Here is a 16,019-nt window from a genome sequence, read left to right on the forward strand (position 1 = left end):
TCCTTATTTTAAACAGAATAGTAGGTGTTACACCTGCCTGGGGAAGGAGAGAGGGAGGGAGGGAGGGAGGGAGGGAGGGAGGGAGGGAGGGAGGGAGGGAGGGAGGGAGAGTAAGTAAGTACAGAAACAGTTTCTGATTGAGTAAGTACAGAAACAGCTTCCGAGACATCAGGCTTGTTCTGACCAATTGTGTGGCATTGGGCTGCCACGGTCTCATCTCTCTGTTCCCCTCTTCCACCTTTCCCAACAACCTCCCAGGGTGACCAACAAGATTCTGAGAATTTGGTATTTTTCTCTTTTCAGCAGCTATAATAACTCCCATTGCTGGCTTAAGTCAGATGTTAGAGGCATCCGCACGACCCTGTTCACTGCAGCCACTCACAGCAGCCGAGACAAGGGTCCAACATCTGATGAAATGTGGTACTGTGTGCATACCATGGAATACTATTCAGCCATGAAAAGGGTGACATCATGGATAGGCCTAGAGACTAGAGAACCCAAGAATGCACACTTGGGTTTTGCTTCATACTTATTAAGTGTGTGTTCTCTGTGATCCCAGACATTCTTTAAACACTTTTTTTTTTCCCAGAAGGAGAGGATATACAAGAAGAAAGCCCTATGCCCCACAGTCTACCAGTGGAATTTCTTGGCAAGCTACTTTCGAAACAATTAGGGTTTTTTGTTTGTTTGTTTTTTTACCAAGCCAATGACACTTCCTACACTCCCCAGGGTTATTACTACTATTTATTATAAAGAAGTGAAGACAGGTTACACAAAAGCCTACTCATGACTGTCCACAGCGCTTTACCCACAATTCCCACAAGTGAAAAAGAAACAGGCCGCTTTAAAAAAAAAATCTTATTAATTTTTCCCGAACATATGCCTGAGTAGTATGCACACACGGAGCCTTTGGAGGTGAGGTGTTAGATCCACTGACACTGCAGTCACAGACAGTTGTGAGTTGCCATGCGGGTGCTGGGAATCGAACCTGAGTCCTCTGGAGGAGCCCTGGGTGCTCTTAACCACTGCCAGGCCCACCCGTTTCCTTTATGTCTCAGAAGTCTGCCAAACCACGTCCAAAGGCTCATCCTCCAGCCGCTGAGACCAGAGTGATGGATTCATCGATGGCAGCCTCTGCTGTACTCATCAGAGGACAGACCGGCGGAAAGGAAGGATACGATACCAGGGAAGGACAAAGCGGCTGCTTCTTCACATCTCTGCAGATCAGGAAGTAGAGAAGACACAGGAAGCTGGGCTCACCTGCAACCCCCCCCCAAGGCCCGCCCCCTAAAATCCACTTCCTGCAGTGAGGCTCCTCCTCCTCGAGGTTCCCAACCTTCCACAACAGCGCCCCCTGCTGGGAACTAGGTGCCTGTGGGGATACTTGAAACTGTCACAGCCTCGAACCGGACATTCTGTCTTCTGTACCAGCTCATGGCCTTCGGGGCTGTTGTACGCTCCCCCAAGAAGTTAGACCCGCTTACTACTGGCTGAGAGTCAGCGATAGACATGATAGATAATCGCCAGCCCCTTGTCCAAGGGCAGATAACATAGCTCCGTTTTTCAGGTTGGCTAATGGTGTTTGATGGGGAAAAGCCACAGATCAGCTGGGGAAAGTGTCACCAAGACATTCTACCTGCCCCGGCAGCTGTTTCCTGGTTCACTGGCCCTAGCCATCACTGTCCTGTGAACTGACCCAGGTATGGAACAAGTGCTTCAATGCTCTGCGCTCTGATCCCTCCCTCTAAACCCCAGGAATCCATTTCCCTAACACTAGCCTGCTATGGCAGGACTCTTAGTTCTGGCCCAAGACCATCAACAGAACATTTGTGTTACTTCTGCCTAGTACACACACACACCACAAAGTATCATTTTGGAGATTGAATGAAGGCCTAAGGTAGTGTAGTAAGCCCCTCTCCTGTTTGCCTTTCAATAAATGCATACATGCACACTCATGTGTGCAAACACACACACACATGCAATGCCCAATGGGTCTTTTTTTCCATCTTAAAGTCATACATGTATGCACATGTGTGTGGTTGTATGTGTGTATGCACATGCTGGCATATTTCCTGGTCATTATTATTTTTTTTCTTAACCACATCTCCACAGTGAGCTGAATTCATCGACGATCAGAAAATAAATAACACCAAGTCTGCATTTATTAAAAGCAGAGTTGCTGTCAGGGTGCCCTGGTTTCTCAGAAACCGTAATTTGCCTCCTTATGTTCTAGGGTGCTTGTAACTTTGATTTTTTTTCAAATCCTATTTTTAATGATGGTTCTTAAATGCTTTAACCTTCCTTGTAACCCACCACCCACCAGAGGTAGTGGAAAAGAAAGGATACGGGGGAAGAGGGCTTGTTTAGAAAGGTTCTTTGGATCAATTCCAGTCTGTGTTGTCTGGAAATTGGCAGTTTACTTCACAGGTTAGCGGCAGCAGCTCAATCCATTTGCAAACGTTCCACGGATACTCTAGCAGTCCAGTTTGGTGGAGTTGGGATAGCAACAGCCGTGACATGACCTAGTAGAGACAGAGACAACAGGAACACCAGGAGAAGTTCCCAGATATGCCTCTCTCAAGGAAGCAAAGATCAGCAAAGACCCAAGACCCACAAGCATTGCACAGCTAGCTGTACCTGCAAGCCAAGTTCTCTTTCCAGCACTCTGAGTCCTATTTATACTCTCAAAGCATCACCTCTCCTCCATGTGCCTTGCCTCAGCACGTGCATCCAATCAGCCTGAGTCTGCAGAGTCCCAACAAACACAGCTCAACTACACAAGGGAAGGCGGACCAATACATGCATGTTGTTGGCAGTGAATCTTTCCTCATGTGTCCTTTCCATGTGCTTGCTTTAGCAGAACAATCTCTCTCCTGTTTCATTGAAATGTTTCTTCACAAGTCTGCCTTAGCCCTTCCTACCTGTGTCCACTTTGTCGAAACATTCCTTCACGTGCTGGCGCCAGCAAAACACCATCCAACTGACTTTCCAAAGAACCCTCAAGTTTCTGCTTCAGGTGTTCCACATCCTGGGTACCTCCTTCCACAGACATTGTTTTTCTGAAGATCTTCCCATCCTGAGATACAAGAAAGGTTGCCATGCTGGCTCAAAGCCACTGGGCTGAGGGAATTTCCATTCTGCCAAGAAGCTTACAAAGAAATTGGATGTGGCAGCACACACATCTCAGGAGGAGGGTTGCCACAGGTTCGAGGCTGACCTCAGCTCTATAGCGATACACTGTCTCCAAAACAAATAAGCAAAGAGAGAAGCTCACAAAAGCCGGGAATTCTCAAGAACATTGTGACACAGGGCTGTTCGTGCTCATTGGTCTATGAGTACAAGGGTGGGCAAGTCACCAGAACCCAGTACCCCTGCAGTAGAAAAGATCACTGATGCTGGAGACAGCATGTTTTCCCACACTGTTAATATGGTATGACTTCGTATTATCCACTTGGTAAAGCTTTATCTGTCTTTGTGGGAATGCTTAGAGCCAGGTGTGGACAGAGAGCATCTGAAGAATCAAGAGGGTACCTGGGCACCGACTCTGAAGCCCTTAACTTCCAGGGCTGGTTCTTCCCCATTTTTCTTCTGTGAAGAGACACTACAACAGAGAGCAGCAAGGCCCATGTACTGGCTTGTTTTGTGGATCAACTTGACACAAGCTGGGGTTATCACAGACAAAGGGGCTTCAAGTGAAGAAATGCCTCCATGAGATCCAGCTGTGGGGCATTTTCTCAATTAGTGATCAAGGGTGCGGGTGGGTGGGGGCATTGTGGGTGGGGCCATCCCTGGGCTGGTGGTCTTGGGTTCTATAAAAAAGCAAGCTGAGCAAACAATGTAGAACAAGCCAGTAAGCAGCATTCCTCCATGGCCTCTGTATCAGCGCCTGCTTCCAGGTTCCTGCCCTGTGTGAGTTCCTGTCCTGACTTCCTTTGGTGACAAACAGCAGTGTGGAAGTGTAAGCTGAATAAACCCTTTCCTCCCCAGCTTGCTTCTTGGTCATGATGTTTGTGCAGGAACAGAAACTCTGACTAAGACAGCCCACAAGCAGCCACTATCCGGCTTGATCCAGTCCCTCCTCACACCAGCCATATCCACAAATGACCCCCATAGACATTCTGCTGCACACAAAGGTACCCTGAAGCAGCTATTCAGCAGCCCAGTCCTTTTCCTCCATGATTCCACAGACGGTCACACCTGGCTTTCAAGGCAGCCTCGGTTGTTCCCACAGACTCTGCAGTTAACATCACACATCCAACCGTGGCTCAATGCTGAGTGTAGCTGGTCTCCATGCTAAGGACTGTGCATCGTGGGTAAGCACATTTTGATGTGTCTATATTGAGTTGAGTCTATATTCAATTGTCCTTATTTAATCTCTAAATGATGTAGCATGGCAACTGTTTGCACAGCCCCCATGCTGATACCCAGTCGACATCAACCTGCTGACCACAGGATTAGCTCTGTGTATCACCAATGAGCATCACTGTATGGAAGAGACTGGAGCAGCCTGGAGTTGGGGAGCTGCGGGCTATCTCAGACCAACTCCAGGAATAGTGAGGGGTGGTTAGTTACAGCGCACTTTGACTGTTGCGCGTGGCTCTGTGGAGCAACGCAAGACTGGGCTCAGAGGGGCGAGTTTTCCACATGAAGTATTTTATCTGTTCTGTTTCCAGATCACACCAGAACCTGGTCAGAAGCCTGTAGTGCGCTCAGGATAGACCATCAGCATCACCAGGTCACCATGTCCCCTGGTGACCAGCTCTCCAGTTTGCTGAGAAGCCCCACAGACAGAGCAAAGCCTGGAACCCAGAAGGGGGTGTCCACCTGAGAGGCCTAGAGAGAGGTGAGAGAAGCCACTGCCACCTCTGAACCTTCCCTCCCCCCTCCCCTCCTATCCCATTCTGGCTCTTTGTTCTTGCTTGGAGCTGATCTCCAGGCTTCAAGATGCTGTGATTTATGGTGTTTTATGCAAATGTCCATTGAGCCCTGCACAAGGCAGAGAAAGAGGGGTCTGGGCTGGCTGGTGTGGCCCTTCATCCAACTGGGTAGCAGGGTCTGTGACCCAGAGACAAGATTCTCTCCAGCAGGCAGCTCACAGGATACTGGGGAATCATGAGGCAGTTGGGGGAAGGGGGATCCACTCGGTATAATCCTAACATGCCCGTGTGTGGGAATGCTCCTGCATCAGCCAGGTCTCTGTGCAGCCGGACTCTGATTCTTCTCTATATTTGCGTGCCTCGAGGAACCACACAAAACCCAGCACCTGCTACTCCTCAGCAGCCACGGTCTGGGTCTAGTTAACCGTGCATGGTACAAACTGCACTGAACTGGACTTCATGATTTTTGTTTCCAAAACACCTAGAGATTCAGGCTCATGACTATATTGAAAAGAGCGGGTGCCTAGCAGAGACTCTAGTCAGAAAACCAGTTCAGAGGTTAACAGGCGTGTGAAGGAGATTGGAGCAAGCAGGACACATTTCTCCTCTACCAGTCCCTTGCCCCAACAACACCACCCTCTGACTGTCCTGCATTCTCAGGATCCGCATCCCAGCATTTGCCAGGCCCCCCACAATGTCTCCACTGTCCATGGAAAAGCCACCAGACAGCTCCAGGAGCTGACCTTGGACTGAGGCAAGATCAGCTAAAGTGACTGATTTTTTCCACCCCTCCCCTCCCCCAGATCTCTTGGGGGCAGCCTGGAAACTGTAAATCCTGTTATCGCTCCGGTCCTGCTCTGTGTCCTCAGCTGACGCCATCGGCTTCAGAATGCTCACTCCTCAGTGCCATTTGTCCACCTTGTCAGATGTCGGCTCCCCTTAAGAGCTGAGCTCCCCTGTTGCAGCTATTTCTGTCGGGGTGGGGGGATGAGCCTTCTTCCTGGTGCCTGCCATCCACTCCCAAGGTCACTAGGAAACGGGAGAGGAGAAACCATTAGGAGACAAGCTGGGAGTCCTGAGGACACAGGAGAGGAAGCTGGGGAGACACAGCAAGCAAGGCCATTGCCTACATAAGTGCAAGGACCTGAGATCAAACCCTGAGAGAGCCTATGTGAAGCCTGGCACAGTGGGAAGTAGAGACTGGAGGCTTGCTGGCTGCCAGCCTAGATCCAGGCTCAGAGAGAGGACACCAACATCCTCCTCCAGACTTCACATGTGCGTGGGAGGTGCACACTCACACACATGTGCCTATACCCTGTGCTGGTTGTTCAGTTGTCCAGTTTAGCTGGTTGTTCAGTTTTGTTTTGTTTTGTTTTGGGTTTTGTTTTGTTGTCAGCTCGACACAAGCTCCAATCATCTGGGGAAAGGAGATCTCAAGTGAGGAATTGCCTCCAACCGACCGACGTGTAGGCAAGCCTGTGGAGCAGTTTCTCCCCAGCCTGCTTTGGGCGATGCTGCCCCTGGGCAGGTGGTTCTGAGCTGTGTACAAAATCAGGCTGAGCGAGCCATGGAGAGCAAGCAGCTTTTGCTTCATGGCCTCTGCTTTAGTTACTGCCCCGCAGTTTTCGTTGGTCTTCCGTTGCTGTCATAAACACCATGACCAAAAGCAACTTGGGGAGGAAAGGGTTTATTTCCTTTTATAGGTCCCAGTCCAAGGCAGGAACCTGTAACGGTGCCCTGTGATGTGATCGCAGGATTTGCTCCTGAGTGAGGCTCTCAGGGCACATGCTTCCCCAACACTGGCCTATAAACTGTCCCTTGTTCTAGCCCCTAAGCCTGCAGGACTATCTCACCCAATTGCTGGGTGGATTTCAGTCAGTCCTAGTCACATGACAACCATCTCCACCTCAGGTTGTGACTGTGGAGGCTGGGGATCTGGGTGGGGAGGAAGGAGATAGCTGTCTCAGGTAGAGAGTTCTCAGGTGTGCTTCCCTGCCCCTCCTGAGCTGAGCTAGCATCCGCAGCCCCTGGGGTCTATGAGGCCATTTAGGGGCCATGAGCTTTACTCTGTCGGGGTGGGACTCCCAGCACCTTGGCAACTACTGGCCTGCATTTTCTCCCCCATGGTGTTGGGTCATGTAACTGGCCAGAGAAGCCTGGACTTCAAGATATTCACAAAGCCATACCTGTGGCTGCGTCCTGGTGCAGAGCTGGGCACAGAACACACACGACCCATGAATATCTCCTGGTGTGTGGTAGATTCATGAGTTCATTTTATCTTAAGACTGGTTTATTTGTATATGTATATTGTGTATGAGTGTTCTACATGCATACTTTATATTGTATATGTATCTTGTATATGAGTGTTCTGCATGCATATTTTGCACTGTACATGTATATTGTATATGAGCAATCTGCATGCATATTTTGTATTGTATATGTATATTGTGTTGAACATTCTGCATGCATACTTTGTGTTACATATGAATATTGTATATGAGCATTTTACATGCATATATTATATTGCATATGTAGATTGTATATGAGCATTCTGCATGCATATTATGTATATGAACTACACGTTCTCCTGGTGTGGAGGAGGCCAGAAGAGGGCACCAGATCTCCTGTAACTGGAGTTAAGACTAGTTGTGAGTCACCTTGTGGGTGCCAGAAACTGGATCTAGTCCTTCTGCAAGAGCAGCCAGCATTCTTAAGCAGTGAGCCATCTCTCCAGCCCTGGGAGAGGATGTGAGTATTATATAGCACTCTGCCTGGTGTGGCCTAACACTGTGTCCTTCTGTGACTGTTCCTTCCCCAGGACCCAGTGTCTAGTTCACACTCTGACCCCATCTGACCTACCTTATATAGAGCACCTTACTCACAGTCTCCATCCATGACACCTAAGATCAGGGATCAGAGATCAGAGGGACAATCCATCTCCCTTCCAAACCTGGCCTCACAGTGTGCCCTTAGCCCCCACAGCCACTCTAGGAAGCAACACAAAACAGCCATGTGGCTGTGCTGTACAGATCTATTCCTGTAGCCTCCTATTGGAAGGGCTCCACCCCAGACCCTGCTGAGCTCATTTCCATCAACACCTGCAAGAACTCAAAAATCAAAGTGGGCCTAGTGGGGTGAGAGAGGAGGCTCTCTCTCTGTGACCCTGCCCTATCCCTTTCAAGAAGCAATGAATCACTTGGTCATCCGTGTTAATCCCATAGTGATCTTACCCAGCAGACTCCTTGCCTCTGCTGAGCTGAGCATTTTGACCACTAAGTTTCCTTGTCCTGCCTGAGACATTAGTTCTTACATGTCTTATCTTCTCTCCTCGCCCCACACCCCAGTCCTTTAGAGCAGGACAACTCTTGTGTTCTAGGGATCTTGCAGACAGGCCAGCATATGTTTCTCACCCCAAGGCTGGGAAAGCAAGGGTTTCCAGATACTAACCAATCAGCCCCTCAGAGGTCATGACCCAGCCTGTCCCCACGGATCCAAACGCATCGTCGGTGCAGCATGTAACCTTGCCCATGTTCTCGCCCAAGCTCTCAGATTGGCCCTCACAGCCTCTTTGAGAAAGGATGAACCTCAGGCAGAGAAGAGAAGTCACTCGTACCGACCCAGTGTAGACCAGGCATGGTTGGAAGACAGAGAGTCAAGCCTTCTGACTGCAGAATGGACAGGATCTGGATTGCGCCTTTGGTCCCTGATCCCTGATCTTAGGTGTCATGGATGGAGGCTGTGAGTGAGGTGCTCTATATAGGGTAGGTCAAGACTGTAGGACTGAGCTCTAGCTACAGGCTCAGTCCTCATCCCCTCAGAAAGCTCTGGGTCTGTGAGCTGCTGCAGGGACATGGGGTGATTGCACCTTGCTCGAGCCAATTCAATGGGGGCGCTGAGGCTGCTGACAGAGCCCCCTGCATCCTCACATACTTGGCATCACTGAAAGCTCCTGGGGGGCCCTCCGGGCCAGCATGAAACTTCCCTGTCAATTAGAGCCAAAGTTTGGCCCCTGTAGGGAACGAGGTAGGCCGAAGCCAGACTTCACACAGCCAACCTTGAACCTCGCCTGCTCCAAACTCACACCCACTGACTCAGCCCCCAGGGATTGCCCCCTCTATCTGTGCCCCCATGAAGAAGCCTGTGTATGTCCCGGCACCTACAAAGCCATGTGAGAGCTGACAGGAAAAGCCAGGGTATCTGTTGGGGAGGTACTGGGTCCTCACTCAGGGGATTCAGGACAGCTGGCCCTGAGAAAGAAAGAGGTCACTTCAGGGGAGCAACTTCCTAACTACCACACAGCCAACAGAGCCTCAGCCCTAGGCTCTGGCAGGATCCCTGCACCCTCGCCTTGGTCCTTCTGATGGCTGGGCTCTTTGTGCTGACTGAGGTGAGAATGGAGGCCAGCTGCCGGAACTTAGACCCTAACAACACCTGTTCAGCGTTATTAATCCCCCAAGTATCCTCTGCCATTGTCACTGATCCCAAAGGGTTTGTGTCCCCCACCCGCTTAGAACCTGCTAAAGAAGCTACAGCTTTGGTGATGAAGGCAGGGCCCGGAGACCGAGGAGAATCTGCTGGTAGCCTGTAAGGCGATGCGGTAATTGCTATGGAAACTCCTCATTATAATTCAATAAAAAGAGAGGGAGAAAAAAAAAAGTTAAGTTCATTGTGTTACCTGTGACTGTCTTCATGTTCCATACATACATTAGCATGAAATCACACCACACAAAAGGGGTCTGGAAGGTTCAGCGGAGATGGGGAGAGGGAGGGGGGACTCGCTTTGCAAGAGAGCTCCCTTCTTCAAAAGACGAAACAAGGAAACCGGGCAAAATATTTGGGGCTTCTATACAAAAGGGTGAGCGGCTCACATGTGAGGTAAGGATCTGAGACGTGACAGAAGGGGTCACCCCCTTGGGGTGGGCAGAGAGATGCCACTTGCTCAGTTAAGTGACGGCTATGACGTCATCTGATCGATTAACTTGAGTTTAGGTAGGTGGGACTCGCTCTGGGGACAGGTCCTGGGGACATTTTGGGTGACACTGGGGCAAGTCCACCACCTTCCCTGAAGCTCCTGCTACACTAACACTCACCAGCCTCTGCCCCAGTACCTACCCGGTGCTGGCTGCAGCCTAATATTCAGGGAAGGATGGATATCCATTCAGACCAAAGTGACTGAGCCAAGGGCCTGGAAGGAGGGACTACAGGACGCTGGCTTTCTCAAATACCTGCCTCTGGTTCTGGGAGATAAGGAAATGTTCTGAGCTAGTGCTGGTGCTAGGAGCTGCGTGCTGAGAGGAAAGCCACCAAGCCCTTTCTCTGGGATGTTTGTGAAACATTCCATGCTGGGAGTGGGATGGAGCCAGGGGACCAGGTTGGGAAGCTGGTGGGCCTCTGCCAAGCTCTGCACGGGTCTCCTGTGCACGTTGAGTTATCCAGAGTTTTTATAGTAGTGTGAGTTTGTACATGGTTTATTCCCACACTCAGCTTCCCTTCGACCTTCCCTTTTGCCTGGGACTCTGGGATCTGCATTTCTTCAGTGCATGCTGGGGCAACACCAGCCTCTCCCCTTAGGGAGGCACTGCAGGGAGCCTCAAGGCAGCCCAGGTGCCTCTGGCTATGAGCTTTTGACTTCAGCCTCTTGACCCAGACAGCCAGAGCCACAGTAGCTTTTCCACAGTGATGGCCCCTGGACCGGTCCCTCTCCAGAGCCTTGCATGGAGCCCCTTACAGCTCTGAGCACTCAGAGTTACCCCTTTGTTTAATTCTTCAAATCCCATTTTTTATCCTGTCACTAAAACCGTTAAGTTATGCATTCTGCACTTGGACCGTGTCTTCCTTTACTTTCCGAGTAGCTCGTAGGTTTGAACGCTTGGCTCCCATTTGGTGGAGTATTTAGAGCAGAGGTTCTCAACCTCTGGGTTGTGACACCTTTGTGGGCGGAATGACCCTTTCACAGGGGTGGCCTAAGACCATTAGAAAACACAAATGTTTACACTATGATTCATAACAGTAACAAAATTACAGTTATGAAGTAGCAACAAAAATAGTCTTATGGTTGAGGGTCACCACAGCATGAGGAACTGTGTTAAAGGGTCACAGTGTTAGGATGGCTGAGAACTAGCTAGAGGATTAAGAGGTATTGTCTCATTGAAGGGGGGTGAAACATTGGGGGTAACACAAACCCTATGCCAGCTTGTGCTCTCTCTCTCTTCCTCTCTCTCTCTCTCTCTTCCTCTCTCTCTCTCTCTCTCTCTCTCTCTCTCTCTCTCTCTCTCTCTCTCTCTCTCTGTCTCTCAGCTGCCACTGCTGCTCCAGCACCCTGACTGCTGCCTTGCTTCTCATCTAGATGGTCATAGACTCACCCTCTGACATATGAGCAACCCCAGTTAAATTATTTCTTTTCTAAGCTGCCTTGGTCACAATGTCTCTTCACAGCAATAGAACCGTAACTAAGGCAGATACTGTGACCAACTTATAAGAGAATGTGTTCACTTTGGGCATTGGGTTTTAGAGGGTTAGGTTTTATCCACAAGCGACGGAGGGAGGGAGGGAGGGAGGGAGAGAGAGAGAGTGAGAGAGAGAGAGAACAGGCAACAAGCTAACAGATCCTGGCCTGGACTTTGGAAACCTCAAAGCCCACCCCTAGTGACACACCTCCAACAAAGCCACATCTTCCAATCCTTTCAAAACAGTTCCACCAAGTGGGGACCAAGCATTCAGATATATGAGCTTGTGAGCACCATTCTCACTTAAAACACACAGAAGGGCTTATTTGCCTTAGAAAGATGACAGTCCATCCCTGAGGAAAGCCAAGGTGGGAACTCTGGGCAGGAGCCTGCAAACAAGAGCTGAAGCAGAAGAAGGGCTGCTTACTGACTTTCTCTCTCCAACTTGCTCAGCCTGCTTGCTATGTATCAGAGGCATGCCTGCCTAGGGATGACACCGCCCATGGTGGGCTGAGCACTTCAATTTACAATTATGAAACTATCCCAGAGAATCACCCACAGACAATCTGTTGGAGGTAATTTCTAGACTGAGATTCCCTCTTCTTTGGTATGTCTAGGTTTGTGTCAAATTGCAAGAAATGAACCAGCAGACAGGGAACCAGCTGACTGTTGGGTTGCATGTGAGACCTGATATACAGGAATTCTTGTTAGGCACTGTAAACCTGGTCACAGACTCGTGTCTCCAGAGGCCATAAGCCCTAAAAAGAACCCAAGGCTGTTGTTCTGCTAACTGACATACTGTCGAACTTGTCTTCTACAGATTTGTGTTTGTACCCACAGTCCTGAGCCCTCCTCAGCCTTGGTTAGAAAAGTTTACTTCTGCAGTGGGCAGCAATCGATACAGACTCATAACTGATCAAAGTGCTCAGGATAATTGACAGCGGATTGTTCCATCCTAAGTCGGACATCTATATCAACCTTCCAAGGCTCAGAGAACATCTCCAAAGAGAACATAGAAAAACCGTGAAAGCAGAGAGGTAAGCAGAAGCACTGAGGAAAGCTCACGTCTGGACACGTGACAACACCCTTCAGTTACAGGAGAGACCTGTTCATCCCGTCCCTGCCATGGTAACAAGATACGTGAGACAATCCACTTATGAAGACTAGAGGTTTGTATCAGCTCAGCGTTTTGGATGTTCCCCCCAAGGTCATCCTGCCCCATTGCTCTTGCCTGTGACGGACAGCACAACAGCAATATTAACAGAGGGAAGGAAAAAAGGAAGTGGTGAATCTCATTAGTTGGCGAGGACCACAGCAGAGACTCTTGTGGGACCACCCTCCCACAAGGCCACACCTCCCACAAGACCACACCCCCATAAAGCCCCACCTTCCACAAGGCCACACCTCCCACAAGACCACACCTCCCACAAGACCACACCTCCCAATGGACCCACCTCCCACAAAGCCACACCTCCCTCAAGGCCACACCACCCACAAGGACCCACCTCCCACAAGGCCACACCACCCATAAGGCCACACCACCCACAAGGACCCACCTCCCACAAGGCCACACGTCTTCAAAGTTTCACCATCTTCCAGTTACACCACCCTCTTGGGACATTCAAAATCTTCTCCACAGCCACAGCCCAGCGAAGGATCCTCTTCTGCCACATCCGCAGCAATTAGGTTGGAGCCCTTGATTTTGTCTCACCTTTTCAGTACTGCCTGTGACATCCTGATTTCAGGGTCCTTGTTTTTAACTGTAGAGATAGTCCCTGCTCACAGACAGTGCCGTCAAAAGCTGACACCAGGCAGTGGAACCATGTGAGCGTCATGCATGTAATGGGATGTGTCCCCAGTGTGTCATGCATGGGTCTGTCCTGGGTGTACAGTTCCCTCTAATTCCTGACACTTCTGTGTCCCTGACTATGATGCTTTGCATACAGCCCAGTGTCCCCCAGGAGTTTCTATGTGACATTTGGTCCCATACAACATCAGTGTGTAAGAGTTGGGCCTGTGGAAGAGAGTTAGATTAGACAAGGTTATCAGAGTGGGGTCCTAAAACTCTAAGAAGCCAGGAGCAAAGACACACACTCACAGGCATGCCCTATCTCAGCATATGGTGCTCTGGTCCCAGGATGCAGCAAGGAGGAAGGGTATCATCCGAGGTGGCCCTTGAATGTCCAGGGTCCAGAGTTGTGAGCTCAATAAACTTCTCTTCTCTTTAAAGATATCCATCCTGGGGCACTTTGCTACAGCAATGTAAAATGGTCTGATAACACTAGATGTTGGAACCTGAGTTCCACACATCAGATCTAAGCACTGTGGGCAGGTTCTCCTATAAGGCTGAGTAGCTGAGCATGTCTCCCTTTGGCTGACATCTGGCTACCCAAACAGTTCTGGGTCATGGGCTTGTTAGTAAATAATTCCCCTTCACCTGAATCCATTCAAGTGTGCTCTGTGGCCCCGGCTCACTCTGCCCTGTGCCTTGCTTGGGGACTGAGAGGCTCCGTTGCGGCTTCTTCACCTTCTCTGGTGTTCTTCATCACCTGCTAAGGGAAGCATGTGGTGGCAGGGTGGGCTGACACACTCCTACAGTGAGTGTCTCAGCCATGCCGTTTGTAGATGGGTTTATTCAAAGCGAGGCACACAACCCACATCTTGATTTGTTCGTATTGATTTCATTAGGAAAACACAGGGCCAGTCATGGCAGCTTAAACGGTCGAGAAATATCCTGGCCTTCTGTGTAATGTACCTGTGGAGCCAGGCTCCTTCTTGCCCTGTAGTACTTACTGTCTTTATAAAACACAGCCCTAAATGACACAGTCCCAGCACCAGGAGAGGCTACACTTTGACCTCTGTGTCATCCATAACAGCTTCTCCCAGGAAGCAGGCAGGTTCAGTTGAAGAGATCCACATCTTTATCACCAAGTGTTTGGATTTATTTAATTATTTTGGTTTCCAGAGATGTGTAGTATGGGCTGGTCTTGAACCTCTGCTCCTCCTGCCTGTGTCTCCTAAGAGCTGGAATTACAGCCCTGTTGCCACTGTGCCTGACTGTATATGCTTGCCCCAGTGAGTGGAAGGATTAGAAGTTGTGGCCTTGTTGGAGGGGGTGTGGCCATTGGCTTAAGACTCTCACCCTAGCTACCTGGAAGCCAGTCTTCCACTAGCAGCCTTCAGATGAAGATGTTGAACCCTCAGCTCCACCTGCACCATGCCTGCCTGGATGCTGCCATGCTCCCCTGCCTTGATGATAATATCGAACTTGTTAGAGGAATGTCCAGCACTGTGGGTGAATCTATCCCTCCGGTCTGTAAGAAAGCAGGCTGAGTAAACAATGAGGAGCAAGCCTGTGAGCAGCACCCCTTCATGGCCTCTGCATCAGTTCCAGGCTCCTGCTCTGAGCTCCTGTCCTAAGTGAGTGCAGTGGCAGACTGTGATACAAAATGTCAGCTGAAATGAACCCTTTCCTCCCTCAGGGTTTGTTTGTTTGTTTGTTTGTTTGTTTATTTTTTGCGCTTAATCACAGAAATAGAAACCCAAAGACAGCTGTCAAATGACTCCAGCTCCAGTGTTCTGTGAATAGGAGAGTAAGGGAGATGATGGGAGGGTTGGTGGGCTCCACAGCTGGCTCAGGATAAACAAGCACAGAGACATCACTGAGTCTTGTAAATAATGACAGTTGTTATTTGCCAATTAAACATTAGACGAAGGTCTAGAGAGACGGCTCAGTGGTTAGGAACTCTGGCTGCTCTTTCTAAGGACCAGAGTTCAGTTCCCAGCACCCATGTCTGGTAGCTTACAACTGCCTGTAACTCCAGCTGCCGGGGATCCAAAGCCTCCAGCCTTCCCAGGCATCCGTGTGTACTCACATGCAGGCACACACTCACCTACACAATTGATGAAAATAAATATAAAAACATTTAAAAATCACATTAAAAAATACATGGCTCCGGGCACATCAGCACTGAGGAATCAGAGACTCTCTGCTCAGTGGAGACAGCAAGGACTCAACAGACATTCTGCCTGCTCCTGGCTGTGTGACCTTGGGACATTTTTCTGGATTGCGTATTCTAATATGCAAAGCTTTTGATGAATGTGGATCAGTACATGTCCATACAGACTCCTGTAAAGCACCCAGCAGATGGACACCACACCAAAGATGGACGCCACACCAAAGATGGATGCCATACCAAATATGGACATCACACCAAAGATGGATGCCACACCAAATCCAGCTGCTGTCTGCTACCTTTTGCAGATCCTCATTGTTTTCAGCTTAGCTTCACCTGGCAGACCTGGTGACTGACTTCACCTGGTGGAGGGCCCATTTCACAGACAGGAAGAGTAAGGCACAGAGGGGCTTTCCACACTCTCATATAGCCTACACCTGGTGGGGTCTGGCTTTCCAAATCTGGTCCTTGTTCCTCTGCCTCCTCCCAGCCATTTAGCCAGGAAAGTTGCCTCTCTGCAAGATGTCCCTTCGGGTGGGGGAGCAGTAAAGGTCATTTTTTATTTTATTTAATTTTTATTAAGAGAGAGAGAGAGAGAGAGAGAGAGAGAGAGAGAGCGCCAAAGGAGAAAGAGTTTCTCTCATCGCATGCTCCTCTCTGGCTGTGTTCCCAGACATGAACAGGGAAGTGAACATGGTACTGAGTACAGGAAGCTGGGGGCCAGAGCTGACCGCTTGCAC

The 16,019-nt window shown here is 49.7% G+C and overlaps 1 long non-coding RNA gene across 1 annotated transcript; it reads left to right on the plus strand.

The window, feature by feature from the left end:
* Positions 1 to 4,248: 4,248 nt before the first annotated feature.
* On the plus strand, positions 4,249 to 12,373 carry LOC110293841 (uncharacterized). The gene is made up of 3 exons (XR_002377867.1): positions 4,249 to 4,313; positions 4,674 to 4,843; positions 12,144 to 12,373. It is a non-coding gene; the product is annotated as an uncharacterized LOC110293841 (long non-coding RNA).
* The last annotated feature ends 3,646 nt before the right edge of the window (positions 12,374 to 16,019 follow it).

The sequence above is a fragment of the Mus caroli genome, unplaced genomic scaffold (genome assembly GCF_978045245.1).
Source record: "Mus caroli unplaced genomic scaffold, Mus_caroli_1 scaffold_4, whole genome shotgun sequence".
Lineage (NCBI taxonomy): Eukaryota > Metazoa > Chordata > Mammalia > Rodentia > Muridae > Mus > Mus caroli.